The following is a 9,361-nucleotide window of genomic DNA, read 5'->3' as shown; positions in this document are numbered from 1 at the left end:
GACAACGCTGCAGGTCACCGTGCGATGCTTGCGTCGGCTGTTGCGTAAATTTGACGTGAGGAGATTGGGATAAAAACACACTGGAATAGCTTCGCGATATCGGGCCCCTGTTTACATTGCGTCATAAGACAGGGAGATAGGAGATGAGAAAGGTAAAGAGGTTAGCCGGAAGATAGATATCCTGTTTGCTACCCTGCACTGAGTAAAGGGAAGGGGAGACAGAAAGGTCTTTAAGAAAAGAAGAAAGGAAGTGTGCATACATGAAAAGGATGGGAGAGGAGAAAGAAAAATATATTAAAAACACGCACGCACAAAGACGGATCACGGATGTAGTATATACTAGCTAAGTAATGGACAACATCAATCTCTTCTCAAGTGAGAACTGCTATATGACTGCTATTTCTTGCGTACCGTCGTTTCTCGGCGAAGCGCACTTAAGTAGGCAAAAGTAGTAGGCCAAACATGATTCTCTTTTGATTGAGACGACAATTTCGCATAAGAACAAGGCAGTCGAAGACGTGGACGCAGCGAAAGTGCCAATTCCATTAGGACTAAAGTTAATGGTGTTTGTACCGGTTCTCATTCTGGAGAAGGCCCCCAAGAGGCTCCCATGTCCGCAGCTGCGCGCAACCTTGGCTAGTATTGACCACGCGCGTGTAACAGTAACCACTCCCTCGGAGTTCAAACAACGTCATTAGGCAACAAGAGCAGAAAATGGCAATCCACCGTGGCCAAACTAGGTCACCCTGCGTGACAAAAATGGAAGTACAAGCATCTTGATCGACGTACACTACACTCTAAGAAGAATTCCGGGGAAAACGGGAGTAACTGGGCAGTTCGTCCTAAAAAGGGCGCTTTCGTCCCTCAAGGGAGTAACTGCATGGATGTGCGTGTCGTGTGCAAATTTTGGAGAGTAAGTGTTTAGTCCCTGGTCAGAAAGAGAGCAACGGGAGGACGAACGGCAACAGTTACTCCCCATGCGCTCCGCTGTTTTCGTCCGTGTCGTGGAGTGATGCGGCAAAAACTGTATTGTCTATAAATCGTGAATAGTTCGAAGTTAGTGCGCTGTCTATTGAACTACATGCAAAGCAGCACTTTGCCTCTTCGCGAGAAAATTGAGTGAAATTTAAAGTTGGAATGTGAAGAGCCATGCCCTTCGTGGACACCATAAGTGAGCGATACACATTAAACGCGCAAGTCATTGATAGACTGCCAGATTGTGCTGGTCAATAGTACCTAAGTTCATTCCGCTCCAAGGAGATTACGAACTTAACTGAAGTGGTGTGTAGCTCAAACGGGACATACCAAGCGACAGAGCAATTGTCCGTCTCTGTCGTCTTAGGTGCCCCGTTTGAGCTCGCATATGCACGTTTACATCGTGTAGTGCCTAAGTTTAAAGCACCCTAAGAATACTCGGGCAGATTTCTTTTCGCACTCGCCTATGGCTGCAGGTACACTCAACGTTACACTCTCCCCGCACAGCAGACACAAAATGCCGAGTCGCTTTTACACTGCCGCACCTGCATGCCAATGCTTAATATGTCTCAATTTCCTACCCCGTCAAGCAATCTCCCGTGGCGCTTTGCGACCTTTTCTGTCTGAGTATAATGTTTGCGTTTCACACGCTCTTGGTTTATCCGCGGGCTGTTTCCTGTTTCTGAAAAAGAGCCTACTTTATTCAGCTTTTAGTTATCATGTCGACACTGAAGGTCGATATATATGTTGTGATTTTGTGTTGCAGGGTGTGCCATGGCGTATAGTCAACGTCTATGTATTTAATGACGCTGCAAAACGAACTCTTTTATTTGATACTGTGTCTAGTCTATTGGACTGTGATCGCTGCATTGTTTTAATGGGAGATTTCAATTGTGTATGTGATCCCAACGATCGAAGCGGCATCAACACTCAGCGGGACAGGAGTGGTGAAGTTTTGTCTAACATAATAGAAAATGCAGGGCTCGTTGATATAGGAGTGTCGGGACAGGGAGCTCGCTCTTATACAAGAATTCAAGGTCATTCCTACGCCCGCCTTGATCGGATTTATGTTTCTTCATCGCTCCTCTCTCGAGGACTATCCTGCATTACTATCCCCGTTTCATTCTCTGATCATTGTATGGTTATCGCAAACATTGGTGAAAAATTTGTAACTAATTTCCGACCACAGTGGGCACTCTGGAAGCTTAACTCTGAGCTCCTAAATGATCAGGAATTTATTAATCGCGTGCGCATGGCTCTAGCCAATTCCCTTTCTAGTGACTTGCCATTATTTGCTGCTTGGGAACTCTTTAAACAAGAGGTTCGTGCAGTGGCTATAGAAATTGGATCGGTGAAATCATTCTATAGAAAGAATGAAGAAAAAACGCTTCTTAAGAGCCTATGTAGCCTTTATGAGATTGAATGCGAAATGCCAGGCACTTACATTGTTGACATAGAAAACATTAAATGTGAGTTACAAAAGTATGACGCGCTACGTTACAGAGGTGCGCGAATTCGATCTCGAAACAGGCGTGCTCTGCAATCTGAGCAACCAACACGTCAAGCTTTACTTGACGAGCGACGTCACGGTATTTCCAAAGTAATTCCGGAAATATACTCCGAAGGTAGTCTTGTAACAAATACTAATGACATAATTTCTCAGTTCGAAACTTTCTACACTATGTTGTTTAGTGCCCCTCCGGACGATCACGATGCAAAAGTTTTAGGGAGTTTTGTATCTCTTGTCAAACCATTACAGGATGATGACTGTGCAGTCATCAGTGGTAGCCTTACGATTCAAGAAATTGAGCTAGCTATTGATCAGCTGCCTTTGTCGAAAACACCCGGCCCCGATGGACTTTCATGTGAATTTTACAAAGCTTTCAAATCAATTATCAGCCCCATATTATTGGATATTTTTATTTCAAGTTTAGAGATTGACGCCCTTCCGCAGTCTTTTTGCAAAACCCACACAGTTTTAATTCCCAAAAGTTCAGATAAAGAGAAACTGCGTTCCGTTGAAGGCTATCGACCAATCACATTGTCAAACGTGGATTACAAAATTTTCGCGAAAGTTCTATCTAATAGATTGCAATTTGCGATGTCAATTCTAATTGGTTCCCATCAGACATGTGGAATCAGGGGCCGATCAATTCAAACCAACATACATATCGCCCGTACCCTTCTTCAATACTGTTATGGTTCCACTGAGCAGCTTGCAATGCTCCAGGTAGACCTTGCTAAAGCTTTTGATCGTGTCAGTCACTCCTATTTATTTTCCCTTCTGGAGCGTGTCAATGTTGGCTCCATTGTGCTTAAAGGCGTTAGGCTTTGCTACACCTGTTGTACTACTCGTTTAGTTATTAATGGCCAACTCTCCGAACCCATTTCTATTTGCTCATCAGTAAAACAAGGCTGCCCGATGTCCCCACTACTATTCGCCCTTTACCTGGAACCGCTATGCTTAAGCGTAATTCAGTCGAGTAACATCCATGGCTTCAATATAATGGGTAATGAAGTTAAAGTCTTAGCTTATGCAGACGATCTAGCGTTCTTCTGCACGGATAAGTCCAGTGTTGAAAAAGTAGTATCGAAAATAGAAGAATTTGGCAGCGTATCAGGAGCGCGAATGAACTCCTCAAAAAGTTTAGGCTTATGGTTTGGCTCATGGTGCTATACACCAGAACAGTTTGCAGGCGTTAAGTGGACTGATGTCCCGCCAAAGTATCTTGGCGTGCCGCTAGACGCATATAAATTAAGCGCACACTATTGGAAAGAACGGGTTTCGGTACTGCAAAGTTACGCCCAGACATTCGTTCCACAACGACTTTCTATTTTTGGGAAAGCCGAAGCCTGCAATAAGTTCTTGGCAACAAAAATTTTCTATGTATTGCAAGTTATCCATTGTGCTAGGCTATACATCCAACGCTTTCACCGTATCTTTGCAACCTTCGTATGGTCTTCAACTTTTGAGCCCATGAGGCGCGATAATATCTTTAGGCCTGTTAGTGAAGGTGGGCTGGGCTTAGTACATCTTTATGTGCGGCAAATAGTGTCTCGTTTCTTCTATTTTCGCGATACTTCCCATCCTGTAATTCGTTCATACATGCAAGTCCCACTTGTTAATGTGTTACCTGATTTAGTTGTTTCTTCAAGTTTTTCTTCGCGCTTATGCTTGTGGGGGTTCATGCAAGAAGTTTACTTGGCGGTTCGTTTCCTGACAGTTCGGTTTTCCACTGAATACTTGTATTCTGTGTCGCGCAAAACGTTGTACAAAGACTTACTATCCATGCTATTTCCGCCTCCACTTTACCGATCAATATACATTAAATTGCCAGGCCGCGATGTGCTAAAGCGAGTTCGTAAAATGTATTTATCCCCTTGCTGCAAAACATTCTTTTATAAAGTTCATAGTGAAACCATACCGGTTAAAACATGGCTTCAGAAAAAGGGTATCTTTGTCTCTTCTGTTAACTGTCGCCTTTGTGATGTACCAGAGACAATTGAACATTGTTTTATTAGCTGCACCGACGCCATCCTATTTTGGGATGTCCTCCAACGGACTTTAAAGAAAGACTTTGAGATTAACGCTCATACTGTGCGATACCTGCTACCAACCTGTGATAATAGTGCGCCTTTCGATATGTTTTTTGTAATGGGAATGCACAGTTTGTGGAAAACGCGAATGATGGACCGCAACGCCGAAACGGTTGTACCTACAAGGGCAAATTTCATCCAAATGACACTACACCTAAAGCAGGTTTATGATGGACTCGGTGTACAACCGGACTGGTACCCTATTTTGTTGAGGTGCTTATCCTTGCCACCCTTCTAAAGTGACACGAACGTTTCTACTCACAGTGTGAACGCTACCTTTTCTGTGTGTGACTTTCATTGTGCCCTCCATTCTCTGACTATGCAGAACTGGTGAACGTCTGGTTGAATGGTTGAATGCAACTATAATAAATACCATGAAAGAAAGAAAAAAAATCTCCCGTGGCGCAGTGGTTAGAGTAGCTGACTTGTGGGCGCGAGGACGTGAGTTCGAATCCTACTTTCGGGCACCTTTTTTTTTCTTTTTTTTCCCGCTCAGTAATCTTTTTTATTAGTGTATAAATGCCTAATTTTATTAATTCCACCTTTGCGGAGCATCGTAAATAATGACCGTTACTCTCTTGAGGAGCATCGGAAAAGCGCAACTGTTAGTCCTCGGAGGAGTAACTGCATGGGGAGTAACAGTTCATCCCCTCGCACTTACCCCCTAAAGGGAGGAATGGTTGTGGCAGATCAGTTGCTCCCCTAAAGGAGTAACCTCAATACCCCATTTCCTCCTTTACTTCTTAGAGTGTATGCGCTGAAGAGTCAGAGTTGAACGGAATGGAGCGCGATGTTGTTCAGAGATGTACAAGACTTCCCACTAGAGACGCAGCACCTTTATTAAAGTATATGTTTTCCCAATTGATTTCTTGTGGAGCCTACAATAAGCACCATTCCAATGCTTTTACTGGAAACGCAAAATATTTGGAATAGCTGGTTCCTAATGCGGGAGCCTATTTTTCTATAATTAAATGAATACTCTTCTTTCTTTTCTCCCCTCCCTTTCCGTAATCCCCAGTGTAGGGTAGCAAACCAAACACTCATCTGCTTGACTTTTCTGACATTCCCCTTCTTGCTTTCTTTCTGTCTTCTTTTACTGGAGTTCTCAAGTTGGTAAGCATAGCTTTTTTTTCTGTACCATGAAACTGAACTGATCGTTCAATACAGAACCGGAGCGGATTCTCTTTGGAAAAAAGAAATAAACTCGGGAAAACCTTGGTAATAAAGCATTTCGCGAATGGCTAGTGAACAAAATTCGCCGTGTTCACGAGAAATGTACCTCGAGACGAAGTTGCTACTTTTATTGCTGTCGCTATTCTGTTGAAATTCTGACATTTTGTTGAGTTTCTTCTTTCGTTTCACTTCTAGGTAAATTTCCTCACATTATTAAAACTCCAGGACTCGTGTAAACTCAGTGACGGGCGCTTTTCTAAGTGAAATTTCCATATGCAGCGTATTTCAAGTGTTGCAACCTCATTTACGTTTGAAACATTTTGTCTGCCTGGCGCAAACTGGGATCTCCACGCCTGAAGACCGAGTACTGAAGCAGCACTAAGGCAATAAAGGAGACGATTAGAAACAACAAAAAGAAAAAGTTAGATAGGAGTGAGAGAGCCTATTCTCGGAGCTCGCGGTGTTGCGATGGTGAAACTTCTAAATGGAAGCTTAGGTGACCTAGATGCTTGATTAACTTAACTCGAGCTCAATCAAACGCAAGTTAGGGGACATAGCGCTACTCCATGTGCTTGTACTGATTCTAAGAAAATGTGCTTGTACTTATTCTAAGAAAATAAAGCGACAAAATCCGCTGGTACCTGGACCTCACTTAACAGCACTCCACGAAAAGGTATCCGAGGCTTAACCAAGACAGTGCCATACAAAAGTGAGACTTTCGAATACCTTTCACAGAAGCGCCTGCCAACTGCGCTGACTTAGATTTGCTTTGAATTGTCATATAAGCTTTATTGAAAAATTGCCTTCAGTCTTCCGTTTTTGTGCGCGAAAATCTTTGTCGACAGCAATAGAAACGCGTAGCGAATGTTAGCTGATACATTCACATTCATAATTTTCAATGTCTTTCACTGGTTGATTTATTCATTATTTCATTTTAGCAAGGACCTTTGCTGGAAATGTGAAACAAAATGGAAGCGTAACGACCACATTATAATCAACTTACGGGAGAAATGTGCGATATCGTCCCTGTGAACAAACATAAAAATACAAAATAAATACCATCGCAAACAGAGGAAACGTCGCCATAGTTGGGGAAGGTAGAAATACTTAAACACACGGTTGACTAATTGTGAACGGCTGGGCAACGCATGTCGCCGATCTATCTCCAGGCGGGTGAAGACATAGGCGATGCGCAGAGGAAAAGCATGGCAGGAGATATCTCGCCAACCTGTACACGTCCACAAGTGTTAAACATATAATCCCGGTTTGAAGCACTCCCGCTGCCACCACGATTGTTAACTGAGCACACGCGGGCAACCCTGTCCATCAACGCTTGGACAGTGGGCCATGGCGTTTGAAGAAGGAGCGTGCTTTCTGCAGGCACAGCGGCCTACTGAATAGCGACACTGGTAAATAGGACTAGACAATAGAAGAATGCAATTAAGGGCAGGCGTGCTTCCAAAGACGGCAGTGAGCATTCGATCGCCAATAGAAAGCAAACACTGAGCTGTTTTCTCTCGTACCGTTGTACATTTACCCGAGCAGATCGGTTCGCGCTCTTGGCTCTTGTGCGCGCTGGAGACGCCGACGCCATCGGCTCCCGTGCAACAGTGATAAACAAGAGCTAAGTCTACGAATCTAGAACCCTAATACAGCTACAGACAAGAAACTGACTGGGACACTCTCTAGGCCAATCACGCACGCACATCCACGCGACTAAGTCTAGGAGGCTTCCGGGTTCTTTCGTCTGAATGGGCAACCCTATCCTGCAGGGATGAGGGGATGAGGGGAGAACTTCCGGGTGCGACTGCTGTTCCGAAACACCCAAGACCCAAGAGAAAGGGCACTGTGTACAAAGACGCCGGTGCTGCTTTCGTCTCAACTACACCCCCTCCCCCAATATGCTCAGTATTTGTTTCACGCGAAAAGCGGCAACCGGGTGATACTAAGAAGCTACACTTAACGTTATCGGATAAGCACTGTTCTAAAGTGAAAGAATGTGTCGTACGGACGTGACCGTCCCAATTCTCTGCGCAGTGGGCGAAATGTACTTTTATGCTGGAGGCCACCTACATTCAACATGTGCATATTGCAGCATTGAAGATGTAGGGGCCTTATATCTTCAGTATATGCATTCGGCTTGCCCCTATATGTTCTCGTCTAGTTAAAGCTGTCCATCGCCAGATCAGCAGCTATGCCGTTCTGCGACCAAGCACGAGGTGGCGGGTTCGATATCCGACCGCGGCTACCGAGTTATCGAGGTACAGATGTTTGGTCGCACGTTCAAAAATTCCATGTGATCGAAATAATTTAAGGGTCGTTTAATCCGGCTCATCCCTTAACCCCCCATATTAATTTTGGACATTAAACTTCCTTAGTCTTTCAGATATCCACCTGAGCGAAGAGAACGTCTACATTGCTCGATTCGTACCTTATGAGAGCTGCCAATCTAAATAAATACTCCAGTCCAGGCTGCCTGAATATCTTACTCGAAAAAGATATCTCAAGTGCATGAATATACACATAATTTCCTGGTTTCATTTCTAAAAATTTATGTAGGTCTAACGCACATGTTGGAAGTGTGGAGCAAAGCTTTTCTGTAGCGGGTAATTAAGTGTTGTACAGCTAAATTTAATGACAGAATTCAATTATACATGTTCAATTCAATACATGGTAATTCAGTGCTTGCAATTGCTTTTCTTTTTATGCCTTGCAACATGTAGTCTCATGGAATGTTCGCGTTTATGCATGGCACTGGTCCCAACGTTACTTTCATGCAAAGCTTATGTTTACAGAGCATACCGTTCACTTGTAATGCTAAAATGCAAACACCAAATCACGCGGATGCCCAGTGTGTGAAGTCTGCGGAGCGACATCAAGAGAACGAAGGTAATTTTTTATCTGTGGGGGAAGATTGCGGATGAAAGGCACATAAGAAGTACGACGATGTGTAAAAATACTTAGTGCTTGTATACCCTTCGTGGTAGACACTAACTCTAGGATATTAACTTAGAATGGGCGCATACCCCGTGGAACATGGCATCACATGGCCCAGAGAGATCCGTCTCTAAGGCATGGATTTTTACACCGCCTATTTACACCTGGCACGCCATCGCATCATTGGTGCAGCGAAACTAGTGCCTTGCCCTAAATGGTTCTGATGTGCCATCTGACGAAGCCTGTATACTTCATCATGCGCTTGAAAACCATTTTAGAACCACAGACACCGAACTGTTACCAACAAAAGTGACGTTGGCTTCACCATTTACAATAAACACTTGCAGTGAAGCATCTCTCTATAAGCTGGTAAATAGTTGTTAACAATTACATTTTATTCTATTATGAGGTTCAGACCCCAATGAATTTGGTTTTCGTTTCTGTACGCTGTCATTTGTGGGTAACAAGCCAAGTGTAATAATGGACAGCTACAATAAACGACGAAACCCAGACATTTACCCCAATCCCACGTGCCATATTTGCAAGACACAGCCAGCCACACTTCCACACATGCTTTGGGACTGTACACACCAATACCCCGACACTAACCCCACGACCCTCTCGTCGAGATGGCACGCTGCCCTGCGTAGCCCCAACCTTGACGACCAACTCTGGGCGA

Source organism: Dermacentor variabilis, chromosome 5 (assembly GCF_050947875.1).
Source record: "Dermacentor variabilis isolate Ectoservices chromosome 5, ASM5094787v1, whole genome shotgun sequence".
Classification (NCBI taxonomy): domain Eukaryota; kingdom Metazoa; phylum Arthropoda; class Arachnida; order Ixodida; family Ixodidae; genus Dermacentor; species Dermacentor variabilis.
The sequence above is the reverse complement of the archived record's forward strand: the minus strand, read 5'-3'. Positions refer to the sequence as shown.